General features: G+C 47.8%; 1 protein-coding gene across 1 annotated transcript in view; it reads left to right on the top strand.

Annotated features, from left to right (window-relative positions):
- Positions 1-26896, top strand: part of LOC120512730 (phospholysine phosphohistidine inorganic pyrophosphate phosphatase) — a 71099-nt gene that overhangs the window by 41606 nt on the left and 2597 nt on the right. The gene's annotated exons all lie outside the window — the stretch shown is intronic.

Consider the following 26896-nt stretch of genomic DNA (forward strand, 5'->3'; position numbering starts at 1 on the left):
GCTGCTGAGCCCTGCCGTGGCAGTGGCATGACATCTGTGAGTTCTGCAGTTCCAGGATAATCTCATTTTAGAGAGCCCTAACTGGCCATGTTAACCCAGTCAGTAGCTGGTGTTTACTCAGGTTATCAAGTCCTTGACTCTGCAGGCCTGGGTGTGCCCTGCATTGATAGAGGCAGGGGATTTTACACCAGAATTTGGAGGCTGATTTAGGAGTCCTGCTTGCCTGATGTCCAAGTCTGTGGTGTGAGTTTACAAGCAAGGCAGGGAGGGCTGGAGCCCAGTGAGGGCTGAATTGCAGCCATCAGCTCTGCAGAGAGAAGTACCCAACCCACTGGGCAGGGAGGAGGAGTAGCACTGAGTCAGTGAACCCAATGATGTGCCAAAGAGGGTGCCAGGAGCTGGAGGGACAGGAGATGCTCTAAGGGAACTCATGAGCATGGGATAATGTCACTCCTGTGGCAGCACAGAGAGGAGAGAGCCTGCAGCCAGGAGAGGCCATGTCCAAAATCCTCAGCACCCTGAAATGTCCAAACACCTCAACACCCTGAAATAAAGTTAAGGAGAAGAATGGGACAGGCTGCCCAGGGCCGTGGTGGGGTCACCATCCCTGGAGGGATTTAAAAGCTGTTCAGGTGGGGCTGGACTCTTTGGGGTCTTTTTCAACATAAAAATGCTTCTGTGATTCTGAGGTGATTCGGGATAAAGACAGAGCTTTGGGACATTGAGAAGCCTCAAATCCATGTGAGTCTGTGTCTGTGCAAACATGGCCATATAACCCTGGGGAAGTCAGCAGGCACCTGAGAGCTGCACCTGAATGTGATTTACTGTGGAAACTCCAGCTCTGTGTTCCTCCAAAAGCCACGGATTTTGCTCCTGAGGTTTCTGCCACTAATCTCGTTAGTGACAGGATTTACATGTTGAGATGAGGAGAGGTAAAGCAGGGTTAAAAAAAAAAAGATACCACAGATGCTACTTCATGAGCCCCAGCTAATTTTCATGCAATTCTGGTTTCAGATAAAGAGCCTTGCCCCCCTTTTTTTAGGAGAACAGCAATGCAGGCTATTCAGAGGGTGATAATACATGGCTCTTGTGGCTAAAGCCTCCTGCTTGCTGAACATACATCCTCAAGGAGCACAGCAGGGAGCAGGGATGTGCCTCCAACTACACTGCTGCCAAACTCAATCTCTTCCAATCTCTTGCTCTGCTCCAGCTTCGGGGCAGACAATGGAGAAAAATTATTTTGAGTGAAGCCCTTGCTCACTAATTGCAATTTGTGCTGAGAATCAAGCAGGAGCAGCCAAATTTATTTGGTGTTTTGGCTGTTTCAGGGAGTAATGGTGAACACTGAACTCTGCACAGATTCAGGAAGGGGCAAGATTAAGGCTTTGTTAAAGCAGAATAAATGCATTAGAGTTCCACTGAAAACAGAGGAGCTGAGTAACATCTTCAAGTGTTTAACAGAACTGCAGCCAACCACAGACCCATAAACTAGATATTATAAAAAAGGAAAAGAAAAACAAAACAAAGGAAGTCCACTTTAGCTGAGATAAACTGAACCTGGACACGTGTGCAGACCCAAAAGAGCAAGAGGCACCTCACAAGGCTAAATGAGCTCCTCGTTCCCAAGAGTGTCAAGTGTGATCATCTGCAAAACAGGAATGCAAGCCAATGTTTCTTTTAGTAAAAGGGTGAAATGAAATGTTACTTCTGAAAAGTTTACATAAAGTTAAGTGAGCAGGATAATCCCAGCCTCTTACAACAAACCTCTCAGGCCGGACAATGAACGCAAGAACTCTCTCCTCATGTGTCCTGTATTGTGTCCCTAACTCATGACCAGCTGAACTCCCTTTGTAGGGGAAAAGGGAAAAAGAAAATACAGCAGCTGGCCCCAAAACCCCAAACCCCACGGTGCCACCCATGCTCTCCCCAAGCAGCTGGCTCAGTTGGATGGAGCAGGCACTGTGATGGGCTGGACCAGCTCAGGTCTCTCAGTGGTGTTTTGCTGGGAAGTGGAGCTGTTGGGCCAGTCCAGCTCCCCCACATCTGCTGACAGGTTTTTCTGGCCTTCTGCTGTGCCTGGGCTCCTGTGGCATCCCTTGTCCCCATTACCAGCCCAGTCCAGGTGGGATTTCCCTGCCCTGGGGCAGGGGCAGCCGTGGCGAGGGAGCCGAGGGGAGCAGTGGGCACTGTCCTCCCTCACAGCATGGTTTGGCTTGGAAGGGACCCTACAAATCCTCTAATTCCACACCTCCCATAGCCCAGGCAGTGTCAGGGGACACGCTCAGGGCTGTTGGCAGGGCAGGTCCAGGCAGCCACAGCCAGCCAGGCCGTGGAAGCTGAGGAAGGCAACGCTGGCTGCTGGCCGAGCCGCGGCAGCAAGCTGTGCCTTTCTGCCCTGGCAGCCCCGAGATCTTCTCCAAAATTGCTTGTCTGCAGATAATGATGAATAGTCCCTTTATGCACAGCGACTGAGTGGTGCTGGTGTCACCTCCCTGAGAAAAATCAGCAGCCCTCCTCGAAGGGATGGAATTATGCTCCTTTGGCCATACACAGGCCGCATAATTCAATGTAATTTTATTATCTCTGTGCACTCAGAACTACACCACATGGCTCTTCTGTAAGTGGTGAAGGTAAGAGGCTACACCAGCATGAATTTTCTTTAATAAGATTATAGCATGATAATAGGCTTTGAGAATAATTCAGCTTCTAATGATTTTGTTCTTCCTTGCTTCCACATGATCAAGGGCAATATGCATTAAAATTGTGGAGGCTTTCTTAATTATGGAGCAGTAAGTATATATTTTATCTATCAGCTGTAATATTCAAAGGAAATTTTTGGTTTTGTGGGAAAAACTTATTTGGTGTTGCCATTTTCAAGTCTCTCTGTGTAAGATGTGCAGACCTATGACAAATTTCTACAATATAGTCATGGTGTTTTTGTGGGAAAAATCCAAGTGTTGAAACACAATGCAGCCAACCAAGCTGTCTGGAAGGGGATCAACCTTGTAATACTTTAATCTGATTTAAAAAAAAAAAAGAAGTAGTAGTAAAAATTATAAATTACTTCTTCATGCAGATGAGTTGCCTAACATCAGGCATTCAAATTAGGAAACGTTTGCTCGACTCCCCCCGGGGCCTCAGTTTCCCTTTCAGTAAAACAAATGCAAGAGTCATTGGCACTTGCAGACCTGCCTGGGTGGGTTATCCCAGCTGGTTTGTGTTGTACCCTGGGAGCACCGCAGATTTGGTTCCCTGATGTTTGTAAAATTCTCTAAGATCTTTCAAGAAACACTGCAAAGCCTTATTTTAACATTCCCAGAGGCAGCTCTGGGTAACGGCTGTCACCCGGATTATTCCCAGTCCTTGGAGAGCACGATTTTATCCACCATCCTGAAAGCTTCCAGCCCTCCACAGTGCAGCTGGCTTGACCTTCAGTGCTATCTGAACCTGCTCTGCCATGTGCCAGCCTCCCTCCAATCTCTGCTCCTTGGATGAAATATGGCTCAGCGTGGCCCGTTGTGAACAATAGCTCCTCAGTTAAACTCATATCAGCGTCGCTCCTGACACAAGTGGGGAGGGTGGAGGCCCGGAGCCACACATCTATTAATCAGGGCTGGGTGTCACTTTGCAATTCAGAGATGGTTTGTGCGGAAGGAAGCCGAGCTCTGCGATGAAAGAGTTCTGAGGTTTGCTCTGAAAAGGCTTGTCACCACTCATGACGCGCTTCCCCACCCCAAGGCTGGGTCCTTGTGGCTTGCACAGAGTACCAGGAGGACAGAATTCACACCAGCTGGTGAACCGTGGTGCAACTTGTCCCTTCTTCAAGGACCTCCTTGGGTCCACCTGGGGAAGGAGGGAGACAGGTGTCCCTGCATCTCACAAAGCTTTGGAGTTCCATAAAGAATGAGGATTTGCAGCAGACGGGGCTTGCACTGGAATTGTTTGATCTCGGGGTGCTCACCAGTTGGGCATGGTGGTTTGCACCTGGCCATTGGGGTTTTCACCTGGGAATAGCAGCAGGAAACTTAATCCAGGTGGGATTTCAGGCTCAGGGTTGGAGGGAGAGCACCAGCCTTTCAAGCACTGCCTTGCTGTGCTGGCTGGAAGAAGGGTTGTGTAACCCAGCACTGCAAAAACCATCAGCTCCTGAGCTCTGCCTGCACTGGGTCTCTCCCTCCTTTGCCAGCAGAGGGGAAACAGCAGAATTTTTCCAGCTAGATGAGGCAGTGGAGTTGGGAAATGGGAAAGGATCAGGTGAGTTTTCCTCTGCCTTGGCAAAGGCCTTTCCAAACCACTGCTGTTAACCAGGAGGATTAAAGAATGAGTTCTTCAGACACTCCTCAGCTGTCGACCCTGAGCTGAACCCTTGGGTCAGGAGCTGACTTTTCATTTGGGACTGACAGACTTGCAAGCTAAATCAGAGCCCAGATGGCTTAGAAAAGCCCAGAGAGCTCCAACCTGAGAGCAGCTCTTGCCACGCACGTTCCCATGCTCTTTCAACAGGCCGGGGCTGCTGTGCCAAGTGTGATTTCAGAGGAAGCTTGGAAAGAAAGTCCAGCCCCGTCTGTCATCCTTTTTTTGCAGAGAACTTCTGGTGCCTTTGCCATGTGCAGAATAGCTGAGAGAAAGGGCTTTTACAAAGCTCAGAGCTGGGCTTCTGTGTGTCCTGCTTCCCTTCTTCCTAAGATGTGTTCCCTTCCTCCATGAGTCACCCCGTGGATGAGAAATAGAGACTTTTTAGGGAAAAGGAGACAAAATAGAAGCTGGCTCTTCAGAGTGGCTGTGCCGTGGCCGTTTGTTGGTGGCTCTGGAAGCAGCTGTCATCTTTAGCCCTGGAGTTCAGTCCCAGGGCTGAATGCCTGTGGTGTGTTTGTATGCGTGGCCCACGCGGGGCCCGTGGCCGCCTGCCACCCCTCGCCAAGGTGGATGTGCTTCACAGGAGAAGCAGTTTGCACGTACACAAACATCCAGTGCCTGTGGGTGAGCTGCAGCCTGTGCCAGTCAGGCTGGTAAAACATTTCCTGGGGTTTGCTGTGAGGGCTGGGCACTCCAGGGCTTTGCTTTGTTAGTGCCTGAGGAGCCAAACCTGTCCTGCTGTGGGGACACCTGTGTCCCACGTCCCAGGGAGATGTCTCTGCTCTGACATTGGAACGGGTTTTGGGGGCCTGGTGGCTGCTCCCTGCTCCTCCACGATGTTTTAGGGCTCTAAACACTTCAAAAGTGGATTTGCAGGTGTCCATCCAGCCTTGTCTCAACACCCAGTGTGCCAGGCAAGCACACCTTGGCTCTGAGCAAGCATCCCCGCTGCTGCTTCATGGAGCTGTGAGCTGGAAAACTTCTAATTAAAGCCAGATTATTGGTCTTGGCCCTTCTTGTTAGTGTTTTGATTTGGGGTTTTCTTTTTTAAATCCCTTTAAGATGTCTGGATAGATGATATCAAGGTTAATTTGTTTGTGATGGAAGAAATGTTTTCACATGGTGGCTAAATGTTGTTGGAAAAGAGCAGAATTAATAGCTGCTCACTTAATCCTGATTAAACTGGCAGCTGGGAGATATTGATCAGTGTGTTCACAGCAAACTATCCCTCTCTAATGCTTGGGGTAAACAAGCCTGGGACTGTGGTTGCCTTAACCCTTCCCACATTGGCAGCCTCATGCACTGGGCAGGACCTGAACCTGTGCATCCTCCTGCTCCCCAGAAGAAGGGCTTTTTCTGGGGTTAATTCCCTGGGGTATAGCCAGGCTGGCTTTGCCCCAAAATCTCCTGGGGCTGCAGAGCAGTCACCCAGGTCTGGGTGTTCCTGGGGAGCCCCCTGTGCCGGGGACCCTCGGTGGCCCCTGCTCCTGCCCACTGCCACAGCCATCACATGGGGTGCTTGCAGCAGATCAGTGTTTCACAGAAAAAGCTGCTCAGGGGCTTAGCAGCAACTGATTTTAGGAGTTTAAGTAAAAAACAGGGCTTGGCCAGAGTGGGCACCAGCTTGGACCTGACCCCAGCTTTGCTGATGTTCCCAAATCCTGTCACTCCCATTGCTGTGGGTCATTTCTGACACACGATTTTTGGGGACAGATGGCAGGATAAACCCTTGTCACTGCTCAGCCCACCTGTTTGATCGTGCTCTCACCCCCAAAGTCATAAACCAGAAGCAACTTCGAGGCTGCCAAGAGAGGGAAAGAGGCTCAACAGCCCCAGCTTTCCTGCTCAGGCTTTATTACTCTCAGCAAACACGTTCCACATTGGAGTCTGTGCATTCTTAATGCAGCCACTGCCAGGCTGGCTCCAAACAGCACAAATTGCTCTGGTTTGGGTCTGTCTTTGCTATTCACAAGGTCACTACATTTTTGTACCTCTGGCTGCTGCACTATGTTGACTTCTTGTTAGCACAGACCGGGTCTGGAAACACCTAGAAGTGTCTTCAGCCTCCCAGGGAACAGGTGGGACTGCTGGAGTGGATGGAGAGTAACATGACAAGGAACAGCTTTCCACAGGGCACTCAGAAATGTGCTTTTCTCAGGGAGATGAGTTCTGCAGGGGCTCAATTTTATCCTTGCTAGAAATTCCCTTTAGGAGAGCACAATTCCTGTTGGGGGTACCATAACTGTAACCAGTAGTGGACCAGAATTAATTAATTGTGGTACATCTTGGTACTGATCCTCTGCTCAGTACTGCTGGAAAAGATCAGTGTTTCTTTTGGGAATGTCAGATAAACTATTTTTCCATGGGGTGAGTAGGAGATGAGGAAAGGAATTGACCTCCCTGATACCTTGGGCAGCATTGCTCCCAAAAACCAGCAGCTGGCTCTCCCCACCTTTGCTCTGCTTCTCCATCCCGGTGCTCTGCTCACCTCACATTTGATGGGATGAAGGTTCCTCACCCTCCCTGGTGTCCAAAGGAAAGTATTTCCCCAGATGTCCCTCCTCACGTGGCATGTGGCAGTCCTGCAGGAGCCTGCATTGTATGCTGTGAGGACAGGCACTGTTACAATCCCTGCCTCTGGGCAAGCAGGCTCAGCCTTCCTGCTCTCTTTTTACCCTTGTTCCACCAAATGTTTGGTGCATCCACACAGTGGCTGACTTCCAGCCCACTCCTGTGTCTGTGGGCTCCAGCCTGGATGATGGATTGGCCTTTGCCAAGCATTCTCTTGCTGACCAGCTCATCCTCCTTCCATCCAAGTTTATGGGGTACAAAGCCATGGCAGATGAAACCCATCTGCTGCAGGTGAGTGGAGTTAAGCTGTTTTACAGCTGAGGGAGCAGGCATAAATCAAAATGGGGGAATTGATGGAATTCTGGCTTTATTGCAGGGGCTGTTACTCTCTTTTTCACACGGGCAGGAGCATTGCTGCTCCAAGCTTGTAGTTCAGTTGTACCTTCAGGCTTCAGTGCCCTTCCTGCTCTCCCTGGGGATCAGTGGCATCACTCAGCTCTCCTTTGGGCACAGGCCTAGCTCTCAGAAACCACCGTGTTGGCAGAGGCTCATCCTGCCACTCCCCCGGGGACTTGACTCCTGCAGGTGATCCTTCAGCATATTTGCATTTGGATTTTCTTCATTCCAGCCTGGGCACGCACGGGTTCTCCCTGCTGGCTGCTCAGCCATGGGGCCTGCTCAGGACTGACCGCAGCATTTTTGTGCTTTGTGGGGTTTTTTCCAGTCCAGGGAGGTGCTGGGTGAGCGGTGGCAGTGTGTGAGGGCATCCAGAGGGATTTCACGCTGAGCCATCAGCAAGAGGCTGCGTTTTTTCCTCAGCTCCTGCCAAACCTTGGGCCTTTCTTCCATCCTCCAAATGCTGCCTTGTAGGCCTGAACAGCCATCTCTTCATCTAAGTCTGGCTGGGGAGAACCCGTTAGTAAAACATCCTTAATGAACTTTGCTGGGTTCAGCCTAAAAGCAGGCCAGACCTACTGAGGTGCTGCTCCGCTTGTGTCAGCAGCTGTTCTTCTTTGTAAGAGAGAAGGCACAGGTGGTGTTTGTTCCTCAGAAGCTGGATTTGATGTGCCTCCCAGTGCTGCTGGAACAGGCTGTGCATCTCCCACATCCCCATCCCTTTTCTCTCCTTTGATTTGCAAGAGCCTTGCAGTGGCTCGTTGTGCCACCTCAGTTAAAAGCTGAACCAGCTGAAGCTGCAGCACTGGAGGCAAAGTTGTTTTCCTGTTCAGAAGCAAGAAGGGTGGGAATTTGGGGTCATTCCTCAACAGCCCATTTCCCTTGAGTAGGACAAGAGACTCTGCTCTTGTGTTACTTACCCCAGACAGCTTCCATGTGGGAAATCTGGTCCTTTTCCCCTCTTCTGGAACAGAAACAGGGATGGGAGATAGAAGGGTTTGGCCAAATGGATTGTGATTTGGACAAATGAATTAATTTATGGGTCAGTGGGCAGATAGGTGGCTATTTTAATATCTGAGGCAAATAGAAATGCTCCCTTCTTTTATTATTATACCTAGAGACATGGAGCAGAAGACTCTTCATTGTTGAGATAGGAGACATTAGAGTAGGTGTTCATTCCAGCTTCTGTTTGGAAAAATCTGGTGGAGCCACAGAGTGGATTCGTTCACAATAAATGAAACCTCAAGACAGTGGAAGGTGGTGGGTGAATTATCCATCAGGTAGGACAAGGCTTTTGAGGGCAATGAAGAGGCTGCTGCTGTGACTGCTGAAGTCAGTGCATTATTTCTGTGTGTTTGACTCCCCTGCACTGCCTGGAGCGACGTGTGTTTCATGGCCCTGCAGAGAGAGCAGCTCGCATTTCCCCCTTCCTCGTCTCACAGCTCAGTCTCACTGATATTATGACAGAACGTGTTCAGTGCACAGAACTATTAAAAATGTAGCTCATATGGTGCTGATGGGAGGCTGACATCTCCTGAATAATTTATTTTAACTGGAAAGATTTGTAACACTTAAGCGTTAGCGGGACTCTTCGTTTTAACTCTTCCTGTGGCGGATGCTTGTTGTGATTCTCTTGTTTGGGCAAGAAGTGGCTCAGCCTGTTTGGGACCAAAGCCACCTCCCTCAGGGACAGCCAGACTGCTGGTCATGGTCCCTTGCAGGCTGCAGAACCCCAGAAGAGCTCCAAAAGGAAGCTGGAGGTGTTGGAAGAAGCAGTCTCAGTTGGCTTGCCCCTGCCTTGGGAACAGCGAGCATTTTGCAGTGTGGAGGATTGAAACAAGCTGCAAAATATTTACAGTAAGCAAGGAATGGCTGGCTACCTTTAATTCCTGGCAGCAGCTGCCTTCCTTGGGGCAGTGACAGTAAGGACCTGCCCTGAGGAGTAGCTGCTGCCATCCCCCTTGTCCAGGGGGAAGGACCTGATGTGTTGCTGGGTCAGGGGATTGCACAGGGTCTTTTCCAGTCTTAACAATCCTGTGATTCCATGGGTATGGATGGAAGAAGTCAGGGCCATTGCTTTCTTGTATACATTCAGTAGAAACTTTGTGCAAACATTCTTGCACACAAGCCAACAACCTGAATTTCTAGATTTATTCTGGCAGAAATGCAATCATGAGGGGAGTTTATCAGTTGAATTCTTGGTATCAGTGTTAGAAAGGCCAAGATAATTTCTGTGATGATCATCTAAGAAGGCTCTTCCTCTTTTTTATCATTACATTTTTTATCATTATAGAGAGACAAATCGTCCTCTCAGCTGCAAGGAGCCAATTCCCACTCAAGTCAAAGGAAGCTGCTAAGAGAGACCAGAGTTTATCCCATAGTTTATATACAAATTTGTCACTGAAATTGCTGAGCCCACACCCCATGGCTGCTTCAGCCCAGAGCCAGCTCAATGCTGACTTAGAAACAGCTCCTCCTTTTTTTCTTTCACTCTTTTTCCTCTTATTGCTGGTTGTGTTCCTTGCAGTGTTTTTTCACTGCCTTTCAGTCTTCCTCCAGGTTCTTACCAAAACTGAGTTTAACACCTTAGGTAAGACACAGTCTGTCCTTAATGAGTGCAAAATCCTTGTTGGTGAGAGGGAATGGGAAGACAGAAATCCTGCTGTTTCTGGTTTACACGTGAGGTCCTGCAATGTAGAAGGTCAAGCTCTGAAGTTCTTGAAGTCAATGCCAAAATCCATTTACGGCTCCCAGCTGGCCAGGGCATCATCCCAAACAGTTTGTGGCTGATCCATTCTCTTTTTGGCCACAGATTCATCCATCACTCTGAATCTTCTCCCTGCCTAGTCTTGCAGGGTCTGGAAACACCTCACTCTTCTGTGTCTGTTTTTTCCCACTGAAGTTCTGAAGTGCTCACACAAAGAGCAAGGTGTTGTTATTCTCATTTTTCAGTTATGGAAACCATTGGAAACACCTCACTCTTCTGTGTCTGGTTTTTCCCTAATGAAGTTCTGAGGTGCTCACACAAAGAGCAAGGTGTTGTTATTCTCATTTTTCAGTTATGGAAACCAGGAAAGGCCAAGTGATGTACCCGAGGTCACACACCAGTGTCAGAAACAACAGTAGGTTCTCCATGTCCTCTGTTCCTTACCAGTCTTTCTCATAGACCCAAAGAGCAATAAAGTGAAACAAAGGTTCATAGCAAGAAAAAGTGGATTGGAACCTGCAGCAGCCCAAGATCAACCATGGAGACCCTGTGGCTCAGTAGAAACCCTGGAGTTAATGAACTCTGCAAAACTGGTGTATTTTTACATAAATAAATTCCAAGAAAAAATTTAATCTTTATTTATTATCAAGACATGAACTCGTACGAGAGAAGAGCCAGAGTCTTCAGGTCAGATTCATCTAAATCCATCACCTAGTGAAAATTTATATTATGAATAAATACACCCTAGAAGCTAGTTCAATAAATTTTTCCTGCTGTAACAAGTTGTCTTCCTGCTTTATGTATCATTTTAAAGGAAGGTAATTGAATATAAATTTTCTCCATCTACAGAGAAATGGACTTCCAAATGCATGTACGTGTCTGTGAGTATCTGTGTTTTGGGGATAGTGCTGACATCTGTGTAGGGCATGTTGGACTGAGTCTGGCTGACTTCAATAGCTGTTGGAGTGGAAACCAGCACTGATCTCCAACCTGGGGAAAATTCTCCTCAATTCCAGCTTCTTTGTGCATTAGCAATTACTTTCAAATGTTTGAAACTCAATAGTGATTGCCAGAATCTGTGTTGCCTCCCAAGGAAAAACTCTTTAATTTCTTCATGTTTAGAGGCCAAATATGTGGCTAAACTAAGCTTGATGATAGCTGAGGTTTGGTTTTGGGCAGATTGTGAGTCCATGTACGGTTAGTGCCTGGAATATGCACTGGGATTGTGTCTGTGGAAATGTAAAAATATTACTCTTAAAAAGAAGTTAATCTTTCCCACATTTCCTGCTATGGTTAGAGGTGATTTTCTCATTGTTTTGTTCTCAGCTGTCTCAGTGCTTTCAGTCCTCCTGCCTGAAAGTCTCTTCTTGCAGTCATTTTGCAGCCTCATGTATTATGTACACATGAAAAATGGTTGGTTGAGTAAGAGCTTTCTTGGTTTCGACCAGAAAAGAACTGCACGAAGTCACTAGAAAGCGCCTTTAATGAAGAAAAGCTCATATATACTCATAAAATCAATCAGATATAAGAGGCCTGGCTGTGAGCAGAAGTAAACTGGTCAAGTTTAAGACTTCATGTTTTAATGCCTCTGTAATTCAAGGGCCCATTTGCACTCTACTGGCTCTGCCAGCTCCTTACTGCCTGTTTCACAGCACGGGGTGCAGACTCAGGGCCACATTAAGTTGTCAGAAGCAGGAGGATGTTTCCTGCAGCCCTGTCCCTGCAGCAGCAAAGAATATTGCACTGCTTCAAAACTGCAAGGAGAGGGTTGTAAAATTATCGTGCCTGTAAATTCCAGCTGCAAACCATATGATTGCAAAGCCCTGCTCCCTGTCCTTGTTTAAAATGACTCCTAAGCCTCCTCAACATCTGCCTGGCCTGGAAGTGCAGTTTTCCCTGTGCTCAGTCACACGCTCAGTGAACACCTTGTGCTGGGACTAAAAGGTCTTTTAAAAAAACCAAAAAACACTGTGCAGCTGATGAAGTGTTTGCTTAGGATTAGGTGCCGTGGTTAATATAAGCATTAAAAAATGTCTCTGGCCACTGTCCTGTGTCACAGCAGCCTCGTATTTCCTCTCCTCTGGAGACGGATGTACATCTGGTTTGGGTGGCTTTTGTCCTATTCCCTGGCCACGGAAAGAAAAAGGAATACTGGGCTTCTAAGGATGGAAAGTTATGCAGCAGTGCTAAATATATCAGCGTTTCTTGGACCTGGGCTTGGTGAGATAGGCTGTTCCAGCAGCACTTCCAGCACAAGGGGCAGGGCTGCCCGTGAGGGCTGTGTTTGGAAACAGGGAGGTGCATCCACGTGTAAGGGAGAGCTGGGGAGCAGGGCTGCCCTTGGGAAGCTGCATCCCAAGGCCGGGCAGAGCCCTTGGATGTGTCTCCTCTTCCCCAGAGCGATCGAGTTACACGCCTTGAGCTTTGCCATAGTAGCAGAGGAAGGGGAGAGTACAAAGGTTATGGAAAACAAAACATTAATTTTCGGGACCAGCTGTGTTACAAGCAAACTGCAGCTTTATTTATACCCACAGCATAGTGTCCATAAATCAGGGCTGCTCTCCAGCAAGGCATTTAATGAGAACTATTAAATGATTTCATGATGTACTCATTGTTACCATCTGATAAAAACCAGTGCTCCCTCCAAGGACCAGGACTTTTCAGTTGCAGCTTTTGGTGGGGGAAGGAGGTGTGTGGGGAAGCAAAGCCCTCAGCAGTGTCAGATGAGTTCTGCAAACCTCTCTGGGCACATCATGTCAGGAGGATCCATCAGCCCAGCCTCCTTGCAGATTTCAATTAGGGGCACGGACTGTGGATGTGAGCAGCCTTTGGGGTTTATGTAACTCCTTTTGTAGAGAAAATGCCTGATCTGATCTTTCCTCCAGGGCGGGAGGAGCAGGTAGATCACAGCATTGCTGTGGAGGTGGGTGCTGCTCCCCCAGGCCTGCATGAGGCTGGACCCCAGGTTCCGAGGAACCATGGAATGGTTTGGGTTCAAGGGACCTTAAAGCTCATCTAATTCCAGCCCCCTGCCATGGGCTGGGACAATTTCCACTATCCCAGGTTGCTGTGGCCTGGAGCAGGGAGTCAGGGAGCTCCACAGAGCCATGCACAGCCCCTACCTGTCTCCCATGCTGTTCTTGGTGCTGGTGGCAGATCAAGCCAAAGGGATCATGCCCAATGCTTGTGGCATCCTGGAGGCTCCCTGGGGCTTGTCCACACGTGGTGAGGGGGGCACAGCTCCATCTGCAGCCTTTCCTGGACCCTCCCCCAGATTTTCAGGCTGGAAAGGCTAGATCTGGTGGCTGCACAGAGCCCCATGAGGCTCCTTTGTCACGAGCACACCCAAGCACTAAAATCACAGGGATGGCTAATTTATGTGAGGAGGTTTTCTGTGAATCACTGGGAAGGACGTTGTGCCCAGAGCCTTGCCCCTCTCCAAGTGCTTAATTGCTAATCAGAGGCTGGATTCAGCAGCTCCCATTCTCTGGCACTTTCTGTCTCCATCAATAAAATTGGAGAGGCTCTTGCTTTACAACAAAGATGTTTATCTTGCCCGAAGTTGTGGGAAGCTGTAGGAGGCTGTCCTTTCTTGCTGCACAGCTCTAATGGGGTAAACAGTTGCTGGTACTTAGTTTCCAGCCAGATTTTTCTGAATGGGGGCTGGGAGGAGGATTCCTTAATTAATCCTTTGAGAAAGTGGTTGGGACTCTGGCTTGTTGTTCTGGGTTTGTATCTAACCAGCATCTCCCAGATGCAGAGTAGTGAAACCCAGGTTCAAATGTCACCTTGCATTTCTGCATCCCTCTGATGGGTAATTTTTCTTCCTCCTTTAAGCCACCTGCCCTTTTCTTTGGGATGGAACTACATGGGATTTAAGGTCCCTTCCAACCCAAACCAGTCCATTTTCCTTTCCCCCCAAAAGAAGGAAATGCCCTTTCCTGGGGAGGACACAACTGTGTGTGAGTGGCAGCATGGGTTAACATTAAAACCAATTATTAAATTAAATTATAAACAATCATAAAACCTGCAGAGTATTGCATATGTGATGAGCTGCTCAAGCAACTTGCACCAAACACACACATATGGTATTCTTAAATGTTCGTTGCTTTCAGGACATGCCCATTTGCAGGGACTTCAGACAACTCCAGGCTGCCTTGCTGTTTTTTCCATCCATGTGAGTGTATGAAATGAGAGTGAGGTGCATAAACAGGTCTGGAGGAAGGTTTTCCATTAGCTGCAGGTAGGTGGGAAAGCAACAGGCAATTAAACTCTTTACATTGCTGAGCATTAATGTATAGTGCTGTAAGTTAGAACATCTCCTTTAAGGTTTTACTTGATGAAGAGAAAGTCTCTTCCTTTATGATCTGCTAAAGCCCTTTCCACACAAGGGCTTGGGTGGTTTGTTTCAAAAAATTCTTTATTATATTTATATAGATTATACTTACATAGCACACCCCCCCAAGCCACTGATCCATTTTAGACTGAGAAAAAGCATCAGAGGATCGATCAGCCCTCCACAGATTGCTCTGTGCTGCTTTGAATGCAATTTAAAGGGGATTGTCTTATTGTAGGGTTGTTTTTAACTCCATAGACAAATATCTCCACCCTGAAATGCCTTTAGAATTTAGCAATATGTGCAGACCACAGCCTTGGCTGTCCCACCTCCAGTACAAAGTAGACCTTTGAAGTATTTTAAGTATTAGATTTTCTCAAAGGTATCGAGCATGGTATGTAAATAGACTTCATTTAAGCCAGGTTGGGTTACAGAAGCACAGCTAAAACCAGTATTCTGGGCTGTTCATTCTACAAAGGATCAGTCTTCACTTGAAGCTGATGCAAAGGGAGGAAACTGGTCTCAACCACAATGCTCAAAAGAGACAAAAGCAAATACTGCAGATACCAAGAAGGTGAAGCAGTTACCATGCCACTGCTCTTGTTTGTTTGGGGTTTTTCCTCCTCTGTGCTAAAGCTGTTAAGTCTTTTTTATTGATTTCATGGTTAAGAAAAGTCCCAAGTTCAGTCTGATCCTGAGAAATGGGAAAGCCTTGCTGGCTGCACTGGAGGTGGAGAAGCCCCTGGGCACCCCTTTCATTCCCAGCCCTCTTGGGCACCTTGCATAGCCTGATCCTTGGCTTCTGGGTCTTGGAGCTCATGAAGAACTGACTCAGAAACCATCTCAGCCCTACCAGAGTGAATGTGGCAGGGTTTGAAAGCAGCAGTGGTGCCTGGTGCTGTTCTGAGTGCGCCAGGTGTGGTACAAACTCATCCTGCTCGATGATTTTGTGGTTCCAGGCTGTGGTTTGCACGTGTGATAACAAGCAGCAATAAACTGCTGTGGGAAATGTCCAGTCAGTCCCACAAAAACTAATTTTAAAAAGCTGTTTGGAGGTGGCCATGGTATTAATCATTGTATTTATGAAGGTGGAAGGGACTGAGAGAGAAAATGATGTTGGAGGATGTGCAAGTTAGCACAGGGCACAGTCTGAACCTGTGCAACTCCCTGAACTGAAACTAAACATCCCAAACCCAAATATTCATCACTGAGTTGTTGCAAATTTGGGATTATCTCTTTGACAACATGCAGCAAAATCCCTGTTGACGTGACTTGGTATTTGACCAAACTCTTGGAAGGCTTCAGCCGGGGCTTGGCTCTGAGCCTGCACTGAGCACACAGCAAGTGGGACACACAAGCAGCCTCCTCCATCTGAGGAGCTGGAAGACAGAGCTGGAAGGAAGCAGGTACAGCCCTTGGCCTGTTCTCCGTGTCCAGCCCAAGGGCTGGGTGCCAGGAGCGTGGGGATTTAATCCCTGCACTAACACTGTTGGTTCAGTGCACTTTCCGTAATCCATTCTTAAGCACAAGCCTAGCTGTGGTTTGACACCTTGAAAAATGTGCTCGCTGCCTTCCCCCAGCCCGGCGCTCCCTCCTGCGTCCTGCCGGGGTGGAGGAGAGCCAGGAGGGGGAGGAAGAGCCCGCAGCCATCCCTGCAGCACTGGTGTTCCCAGCGCAGCAGTGCAGCCTGTTTCCTGCAGCTCTTCCAAGCAGCCCTGGGATCCTTGGGCGCAGCGCGGTCCGCAAGCGCAGCATGTCCTCATCCTTTGAACAGCTTCCCACCTTTGTGAGCCTAATCTGCAGAGGACATCCTGCCTTCCTCTGAGGTCCCCATTGCCAGTTAAGAAATGACAGGGAGTCCAGTGTGGGCTGGCTGCTGCTGGTCCATACATAACTGTGTTGTTTTCTGCTGGATTTGGGGTCTTACGTCCCAGCGACCCCATTCAGTGTCCTGGAGGCTGCAGGCACATGGCACAAGGTTTCCTTCGTTATCTGCTCAACAGCTCAGCAAATCTGGGCTTTTTCATCCATGAAAGAAAGCAAAAAGCAAACTTGATCGCCTCCATCACTTCATAGAAGCGTGGAATAGTTTGGATTGGAAGGGGTATTAAAACCCACCCACTGCCACCCCCTGCCATGGGCAGGGACACCTTCCACTATCCCAGGTTGCTCCAAGCCACTTGAGCACTTCCAGATATTGGTAAATGTCACTTCCAGATATTGGTAAATGAATCTCCCAAGCAAATGAAGTTTCATTCCCTTGGCACTGTGGTCATGGAAGGGAAGGCAGGCAGACATCAGGCCATGCAAACTCCCAAACAGAAGATTGTGAAGATCTCATTTACAGAGTTGCTTAAGCAAATGAGCCATAATTTGGAATAATTTCAGTAAAGTTCCTGCTTTAGAAGGGGCAGGAGTTTCTGAGGAGCAGGGCTGAGTTATTGGGATGGCTTTGTGACCTCAGGTGTCTCTGAGCCCTTCCAGAGGGCATCAGTCATGCACTGACTCAAAGCCAAGGCAGAACTCCTGGGGTTTAGCCCAAATATATATTCCCTTTTGTTCAGCATGAGCACATTTAGAGTGTTCCTGACATCCTTGAGTGAGGTTGGATGTAATACTCCTATCTGGAATCTGGTCTGGGAAGAGAAGTCAGACAGACTCCATGCCATTGCCTTGTCCAGGCTGAACAGTTTTGCAGACAAAAATATAAATTTTGCCTTGATTTTCCTGTGAAGGTGCTTTTTTGGCTTCCCACGTGAGAAGGGTTTTGGAGCAGGGTGGTGCTGGTTCCCAACACGTGTGTGAATTGGCTGTTCTTGCCCTTTGGAAGGAGAACTGGCTGCATGTCTGTCTGCTTGGGTTTCCTGGGAGTGGCACAGATAGCTCATAGTTTCATTCTCATTTAAAATTAAAGCTGATTTAGTGAGCAGCATCTGGAGACAAATATTATTCTCCTTAGGGTAGCTCAAATTCTTCTTTGGTGAGAAACAGTCTTTTAAAGCTGTAACTTGGAGTGTCTTGTCTCCAGGGTTGCATTATCAGTGCCAATCTGGCCTAAGACTTTTTAAGTCAAACTTCTCCAAGCAGCATTTAAAACCTTAAATTAAGACTTCTTTCTTTTATAATCTGCAAAGCTCCTTTCTTGCTAGAATCTGCATCTGCCAGAGTTCTGTGACTTAAATCTCCATGAGATGCTTTGCAAGTGTAGAAGCCAGCATTCATTTTACACCTTTCATAGGGATTTTGTAAGTGATATATTAAAGGAAAGCAATGAAATATTCTCTAAGGCTAAGGTCTTTAAAAGTATCTAACAGAGTAAGATGTCTGAGCACCACTGAGCTTTACATTCAACCCTTGAAATTAATCTTTCTCACTCCTGTGTAATATTTAATCAGATTAATGGCTAATGCATCAGCTCCATTTAAGATGCACATCTGTTTGTGTGTATGCACAAAGAAAATATTTATGTCCAGATTCTTTCTCAGGGGCGTTTAAAATTATTTTCTACTGAATTGAGTAAGGTCATCTGGCAAAGCCAAGCAGGTCATCAATAATTAATCCAAGCAGGCAGAGCTGAGTCTCAGGGTGCTTGCAAACACCCTGTTAGACTGGATAGTTTGGCAGAGCAGGGGCAATTCTCAGATTTTCTCAGAAAACAAGCAAATGTGCATTTCACTTTTGAGGGGGAGAGGGAGGCTTTGCTTTTATTGGAAACAGCTGTGCTGTGCTTGCACTGCAGCACTTGGTGCATCCACATGTGCAGTCAGAGCTTCTGGTCCCCCAGGGCACCCCAGGCCACCCCAGGCACTGACACCAATGTGCCTGGCATTCGTGGCTCATTTCCACCTAGGGGTTGGGTTTATCTCAATAAACTTTATCTATATTTTATGAAAAGTTAGAGTCTTTGCACCTAACCCTAATTCTGGCTGTCCAATAACTGGCTCTGGGGTATGAGCTTGTCATCTGGTTTAAATAGAGTCAGCAGGGAAAAGAATCAACTCTTCCAGAGGTTGTTTCCTATCCAGACTTGTTATCTAAGAAACTGGGATGAACATGGGATGAATAAGAAGGGGGAAGAAAGCTGGTGAAGGGTCTGGAGCACGAGTCCCATGAGGAGGGAGCTGGGAAGGGGCTGAGCCTGGAGCAAAGGAGGCTCAGGGGGCCCTTGTGGCTCTGCACAGCTCCTGCCAGGAGGGGACAGCCGGGGGGTCGGGCTGTGCTCCAGGGAACAGGGACAGGAGCAGAGGGAACGGCCTCAGGCTGGGCCAGGGCAGGGGCAGGTGGGACATCAGCGAGAATTTCTCAATGGAAGATGGTTTGAACAAATATTGTGGAGCCCCAGCCCTGGAGGGATTTAAAGGACCTGTAGATGTGGTACTTGGGGACACGGGTCATTGCTGGCCTTGGCAGTGCTGGGGGAACAGTTGGGCTCAATGATCTCAGAGACCTTTTCAACCTAAACTCTATGGCTCTGTGTGTACTTCCTTTCCCCTTTCCTGCCTGTCCTGGGCAGGAGGCTCCTGAAGAGGTTCAGGTGAGCAGCCTGGGCAGGGCATCTTCTTTTTTGGGCAGACAGCTCTGGGTGAGATGGGTCTGGGCCAGCCTGATGGGAAACCTCAGGTGCCTGGGGGTGAATGTTCACCTCTGCAGCAGCAGAAGCATTCTGTGCTCTCACATGTTTGTGTTTCCTCCGGCTGTTCTGGTTGGCCTAGCAGAGTACATTGAACAAATATTACCAGTGCACTCATCACTGTGTAAGATGGACTGAAGTGGTTTCCATGGGGCTGAGCATGGCAGTCCCTGCTGCAGTAACTCCCTTCCACCTGTGTGACTCAGGAGTCAAACCCAGCATCCATCACCCAGCATGGAGCCAGGCTTTTGGGCCATGATGGCTTCACCTCTGGATTCAGGCTTGGATGGGACCACAGCAGCCCAGAGCCCAGGAGATACCTGGATTATGGGCAGAGAAGAAGGGAGCAGAGCCCCTTGAGGCAGAAGGGACTGACTGGGTGTCCCCCCATCCTGTGCCCACCAGGTTCCAGCTCTCCCTGCCATGCCAGCTGTTCCCAGGACACGTGTGCAGCTGTTTTGGGATTAGCAGGCTGGGAACCAGTCCAAAACCAGATCAGGCATGTGTGCTGCTCCCTGTCCTCCACCATAACGCTGGTATGCACACTTCTAATGCCTGGCCCCTGCTGAACCTCTCCGGCTGTGCAAGATGAGAGAGCTCTGCAGTTTTGACAGGAAAATTGCTGCCCAGCTGCCGGAACACCAGTGCTGTGCTTGTTTAAATATTTGTTCAAACCAGCTTGACTTTCCATGAGGGATTTTGGAGGTAAGGGAAAGAAGTGAGCACTGATAAAATCTCGTGCTCTGGTGTTGTGACATGAGAGCATTTAGCCAGGAGTACCCTCTGTACCCACTTCACATCACGTCTTCCCATCACCATCCTGCCTTCCTTCGTACCTGTTTCTTACTGTATAGATGTGTATATATCCTCTGCACAGACTTTCAGGACTTTTCCTCTCCAGAGCTTTTAATCTGGCATGTTCACATGTGCTGGGTTTCCTGAGAGCGAAAATAAATAGGGATGGGTGGAGGAAAACAGCTGCCATCATCTGCTTCCTCAGCGCTGTGTGCTCAGAGTGCAGGGGGCACTGCATCCTGCAGAGATGCCAGGAATTGGGGTCCCTCAAGGGTTAATTTGCAATCGCCACGAGTAAATGTCATGCCTGTGGAGAGGAATATGGGAATATGTGCTTTCTCCCAAGCTTTTTGTGTGAAACCCATGGAATTTTGCTCCTGCCAGCCTCCACCTCCTGATCTGTTCTCTCACCTCTGGTCATTTAACTTCTTAATTTTGACAAAGTCCCCCTTGCTCTCCCTGAACCTCTTCAAACCTGTGGTTACAATCCCCATTTCCAAACTGTTCCTTGCTTCCCAAAGTGATGTCCTGCACCAGATCTTGGCAGTTTAAAAAGACCTGGTGGAAAACCTGGTAGAGCAGAGTGCAGCAGGGATACCAGGCACTCCTCATGCACCTCTTTCAGCCCTACCAGTGCTCTCAGCACCCTCTTCTAAGCAGTTATCTCTGGAGTTGTGTATCTGAGACCTTTGGTTAGAACATCTCCATGCAGCCAACTGATTAGAAACTAACAAATTCCAATTAAACATATCCAATTAAATTTTCAGCACATGTATGTTTGAAAAGTACAAGTGCTCACTCCAAGAAGTGTATTGAAATTCAGAAAAACAAAAATCTGGGGAATGGCACCTTTCCAGTGCTTGAAGGGGCTGCAGGAAACCTGGAGAGGGAATTTGGATGTGGCATGGAGTGACAGAATGAGGGCGAACAGCTTTCCAGTGCCAGAGGGCAGGGTTAGATGGGATTTTGGGAAGGAATTGTTCCCTGGGAGGGTGGGCAGGCCCTGGCACAGGGTGCCCAGAGCAGCTGTGGCTGCCCCTGGATCCCTGGCAGTGCCCAAGGCCAGGCTGGACACTGGGGCTGGAGCACCTGGGACAGTGGAAGGTGTCCCTGCCATGACAGAGATATCTTTAAGATCCTTTCTAACCCAAACCATTCCAGGATTCTGTGATTTCTAGCATTTGACAATTTCATTTTATTTTATTTTTAGGTAAACTATGTAGAAGGATAACTCCGTATGCCCCCAATCTTAGTATTGTCTGCGTGTTGAGATGTAGTACCTGGAGAAGTGTTGGATTTAAGCTGGTTTATTCTGCTCAGTTAAAACTGCAGCACTTTAACATAAATGGGAACAATTAAGTCGCAAGCCCACAGACTTCCTTCAGGTGTTAGCAAACAATTTGGCTGTAATTTCCACCCGTTTGTGGATGCTTGAATTTAAATGAGTCACAATTAAACACAATTAGTGGCTGTGAAGTTCTGGGAGGCAGGAGAAGAGCAGTGGAGGATGCTGGTTTGCTCTGATGCAGGTTTGCTTTGCTTTGAACTCTCCAAAATCCAGTCTTCTAACCACAAAAGCCTCTCTTCCTATCCCAGGGGTCTGTCCATGACATGAGAGGGTCCCAGGTATGGGGTTTCCTGGAGTTCTGGGAGCTGCTCCAGCCCTGGGTGCTGTTACTGACTTTGGTGCAGGTTTTTCTCTAATTGTATGATCAGGAAATGTGCTTTACAACCATCCCTCAGCTGCCCATCAGGGACCTGTCCTTCATTGTGATTTATCTGGGTTTTCAGTGCCAAACTGATTAAATTGCATGTTTCACAAAAGAAAAAAAAAGAGAATTTCACTCATGGCACCAAGTCTAATTACTGCATCTTTCCAAAGCAACCAGCAAAGGTTACAGTGTCTGTTTGCATTCCTCATAAAGAAAACCTTGTTAAACTCAGTCTTGTGTATTTTACAGCCATGGTAAGAGCTCCTGAAGAATATGCTGCCAGGAGAAATGGTCTCAGGCTTTTTTATCTCACTTTATGGAGCAGGAATTGGTGCTGTTGGTGGGAAGTCTGAATGGTGACCCAGAGATGCCTTGGTCAAACAGAGGGTGACTTTTGGGATGGGGTTTGCTGTGTGACAGAAGTGGTGCTGAGCTGGGATCAGGTTTGCCAATGCCTGCAGCTCTGTGGCACTGCAGTGTGGGATCATTTGTCTCTTTCAAGTTCACTCTGGTGCCTTGCTTTGGCCCTGCTTGGTGTTTTTCCTTCCTACTCCAATTTCTGGAGGGCTGTGTAAGAGCTAATTTTAGCCTGTGATACCAAGCAGGTGTTGATCAATCCCTGTCTGCTCTCACTCTCAAGGCAGGTTTCAGCAGGTTGAGCTGGATCCCAGTGCTGTTTCCACCCCTGTGACCACGACTGTCCAATGTCAGCTATCTCCACCTGGCTTTTTATTTGTTAAATATTTTGCCCATGCAGTAACCCGGCTGTTCCCTTTCTGTTCCCCATGGTTTGCTGGAGAAGAGCACAAGTGGGGTGCTGAGAAGGACATTCCAGGCTGTGTGTGAGGGTCCCTGGGACAGCATGAGGGGAGGGCCTGGAGCTCAGACATCCCCTCTTAGCTCCTGGTGGGATGGTTTGCTCCCAGCTCAGAGAATCAGTCACATCCCACATTCTGCAGGTCCAGTTCCCTTTCCAGCAGTGATTCCCATTGCCATTGGAACTGGCTGACAGCACCATCCAATCCTGTCTTCAACCCTCACACCACACCTGGAATCCCAAGTGCTGTGGGAAACAAAAGAATTAACTCATAGTCTGGGGTTTAGGTCATCTTTCTGTGTGGCATCTTTCCTCTGCATTTGCTTCAGACTCCTAGTAGTTCCTGAAAGGACCAAGCAAGCCAGCATAGATCCCTTCACCCCTCAGAGATGCTCAGCTGCATCTGGGTGAAGCCTCCCCGAAAATTGCACAGGAGTTGGGACAACTCAAGAGCCTTCCTGGTAGCTGAGTCTAGGCAGGGAATCCAGCCTGTCAGAACAGACTTATCCAAGTGGAAATGTGACCCACACAATAAGTGAACCTTCTTACCCTTGCAGAGGCTGATTTTTTAAATCAGCCCCTTACAATTTGGTTTCATGCTTCAGCAGGAGGAAGCCATCACTTTCTGACAGGCAGCAGTTCTGATTCTGGAGTTCCCCTGATAACTGGAGCTTCTCCTCCCAAGTGAAGAATTAAAACTGCAGAGCCAGTTTCCTGCAGCACCCTGCTGCTTCCTGATGTCTCCAAGTGCAGCACTGATCTGAACTAACCAGTTTAGTATGGGCTGAGGGTCTGGCTCGGGGCACAAGGGCCACAGAGGTGCAGCCCTGACAGTGATCAATGGCCCCTGGGAGAGGAGGATGTTCAGGCATCCCCTGAGGAGCATTTGATGAGTAACTGGAGCCTCAGGACCACTGTCTGAGCTGCATCATGTTCAAAATAGTTCCTATTGTTCATGTGCTCTATGCACTGGTCCTTTTGGGTGGCTTTTCTTCTGAAGAACACATGCTCCTAACATCACCCTGTGTGCCCATAAGGAAGGACCATATATATATATATATAGATAGATAGGAGTTCATACACCTTGGTATTTGATCTATTCCTAAGGTCAAATTTAGATTTGTCAGTCATTGCAAGTCAGTAAAAACCTCCACTCTTTCAGGCTGAAAAGCTTGACAGATTCAGAATTGGATCTTTTTAATTATGCCAGACTCCTAAAGTAATCCAATGCCTATCCCCAGCAGTCCAATTTGACAGTAACAATGAATAACTAAGCTAAACAGCCTCTGCAAATTCTTGTAGACCAGGAAGGACCACCCTGGCTTTCGGAGGGATCCTGTGCTAAGGCACTCCTGCCCCTGACCCCTTTGTGTGCCAGCAAGGTGGCCACCAAAGGTAGTGCAGAAGTGTCACATTTCACAGTGCCATGGCCAGTTTGGGCTGGGAAATGGTGTGCACTTCCAGGCTGTGGTGCTCAGCCACTCCAAGTCCTGCTGTATGGAAGAGAGTGTTTCTCAAGGCTGTAGTTGATTTTTCAAAAGCAAGTTTGTGCACTGGCCAGGAGTGCTGACAGCTCAATGTTCAGCTGCAGTATATAATTTTCTGTCATTTTGATTTATGCTCTTCTCTGCAACCAGAGTCCCATATGAGAAAAAAAATCGGAAGGAGTCTGTCCTAAAGTTAGCTCAATGCTAACTTCTTCAACTGACCTAGCAAACTAAAGATATTTTTAGATTTTTTTTTATTATTATTATTATTATTATTATTTATTTCTGGAATATGAAGGGAGAAGGTATTAAAAGGTAACCTTCACTGCCAGTTCTGTGACCTGCAGTTGCTGTGGGGTTGTTGTCACTGAGAAAGAAGCTGAGCTGGACCCGTGAGACCAAGATCTGCTCTTGGCTCAAGCTTCCCCCTGCACCCAGTGACCTTGTCCAGGGAGGCTCTGACCCATCAAAGCAATGCCCAGGACATCAGGGCAGAGCACCAGAGCACTGCTTCACCTCAGAGCCTCTTAAAACTCCCAGTGGGTGGTGTTTCTCTTAGGAAAAAGCCCAAATTCCCCAGAGAAGAGGCTGGTGTAGAGCCATGGTCTCTGGACAACAGAATAAGGGCTCATCCTCCAGCATTTGGGCTTGCCCAGATGTTTTATGGCACAGCTCTCTCTTTTGCCTCACTTCTGGCACCCAGACTTGGGCTCCTGAGTTGTTTTGCTGCATTTGGAGCTTTGTTTCTTGGCATTGGAGTTTGGGGGTTATTGCTTGCAGTTCCCTTTCTTTGGATGCTTCAAGAGCAGCCCTGAGCCAGAGGGGGGAGCAAACCCATCCCTTGGCTGTTTGTGTGAGCCACAAAATGCCTGTGAGACAAAGGAAGGGGCCACATGAAACAGGAGCTGTGGTGGCACTGACAGGGACAAAAGCCCCACACACAGCCCTAGGAAAAGGCAGGAGAGCAGGGAATGTGTTTATTCCAGCTCTCTGCTTTCCTGCAGAGTTCAGACAACTTTATTTATTGTGTTTTGATTTTAACTTCAGTGGAGCCAGGAGTGGGATGTGATCCCATGGTATTTGGGCAAATGGGTAAAAATACCTTATATCATATATATACATATGTGTGTTTATATATATTTATATATACATACACACACCCCCTTTTCACAGGACACATTAAGTGTGTACAGGACTTTTCCTTGATGACTGGCATTTAGCAGCTGAGTTACAGATGGATTTCTGTGTTGTCAGCACAGATATTAATCACAAAATCCTTTTAATAGATCAAAGAGTGCTGTGTAATTGAAAATTTCTTGTAGAAGCATTCATTTCAAGCGGTTCTTAAAATTTTCTCCTAGTGTGTAATCTAGGAAAGGAACATTTTTCAGGGTGTAAAATGCAAAGAGAAGTTTTGTTCATTGCTTTATTTAGTTCTCCACTCAAATTAAGGATTAGTGACAAGAAATTGATATTTTACTGTATGCCCAAAGTTATTTTTGTGTTCATCAAAGCCACTTGGTTAAATCAGGAGTGAGCAATAATTACCACTGAAGGGATGGATACACACTGGGTTTTTACTCGCTTTGTGTGTGAAGGTTTTTCTCCATTATCAAACTCTTTTTTCAGTTGAGAAAAACCTAAAAAATATCATAAAATTATCCTCATTGCTCCCTAGCCCTGTAACAAGATGGAATTGGGATATTTAAAGAAAGACCTATCCATCCTTTAAATAAGATGGAAAGTCTGTTTCCTGGAGCCTGGTGCTGGGCATGGCTTTGCAGGTGACACAAGGAAAGATGAATATCAGCTGAAAATACAAAAAATATTTTATTTTTCCTAGTTCATGGCCCAACTTTGCAGCAAGCAGAGCCTCCAGCACACAGTGTGGGCTTCCAAAAGAGGCCATGCCTTTGTGAGGAGCTCATGGGATGAGAAAAGAGCAGGAAAGAAACAGCCCTGGGGAGCCAGAAGAAATGATTTGGTGCTTGTGCAGACAAGTGCTCACCAAATCCTGCACATCATTAATAATAATAATAATCATCTCTCTGCCTCCCCTGCATCCGGTGGGAAATGCATCTTCTCCACGGAGAGGCTGTGCTAAATAAAGGTTTGCCCTTCCCAGGGAGCAGGAGAGGTGGGAGGTGGACATTTGGGCTCCCATCTCTCTCCCAAAGGAAGGTCATTAAGCGTATAAAATACATATGTTTTCCCTTCAGCAGCTGTTGGGTTTCTCAGCCCAAGAGCCATAACAGGACCATGAGGTTTGAGAATTTCTGCTCCCACATCTGCCCCTCTCCCCACCAGCAGTGCTGCTAAATCAGCAGAATGGGGTTGTGCAGCTGTGCCTCGTTAGGCCACTGCTGCTAATTAAGTATTGGCAAAAAATGGCTTCAAGTCACCCTGCTTTGGGGTGGTGACTTCATGGAGGGTGAGACTGAACTTTCCTCTGGTGGTGTTTCAAACCACCACTGGTGGGTTTGCAAGAGGTGGTGGTCCTGCAAAATTAAACCTTGGCAGAACCTTCCTTTTCACTGAAGTGGTGTGAAGACTTTCTGTGTCTCTAGGTTGAAAGGGAATAGTTTTTTTCTCTACCCATTTCTAGATAAAAACTGTGGGAGAATAATTATTCGTAATTTTGTGGGCTCCCAGGCTTGCAGTGAGGTGTCCTTACAGTGATCCCTGCCTGGTGCTGCTATTGCCTGGATGAAGAAGTGCCATGTAAAATGTTGACTTGGATTAGTTAATTAACTAATTGGAAATTCTCTTCCAATTGAGGTTTTGCAAAGTTTTGCTGAGCTCATTTCACAAAGGACATAGGATCCACCTGATTGTGTGGTTAAGACCTGGGTGTGAGAGAGAGAAAGGGAAAAACAAACAGAAGAGGGAGGAATGTGAGTCAGGAATGGTGGCAGCAGGAGCAGGGAGGTCACTCTGCCCTGTCCCTGCCCTGGTGGGGTCACACCTGGAGTGCTGTGCCCAGCTCTGTCCCTCACCTTGGGAAGGACCTTGGGACACTGAGCACATCCAGAGGGGACAGCGAGGCTGGAGAGGGGCTGGGAACACAAACCCTGAGAGGAACCCCTGAG

Source organism: Passer montanus, unplaced genomic scaffold, assembly GCF_014805655.1.
Source record: "Passer montanus isolate IOZ18808 unplaced genomic scaffold, ASM1480565v1 scaffold77, whole genome shotgun sequence".
In the NCBI taxonomy this organism is placed as follows: Eukaryota; Metazoa; Chordata; class Aves; order Passeriformes; family Passeridae; genus Passer; species Passer montanus.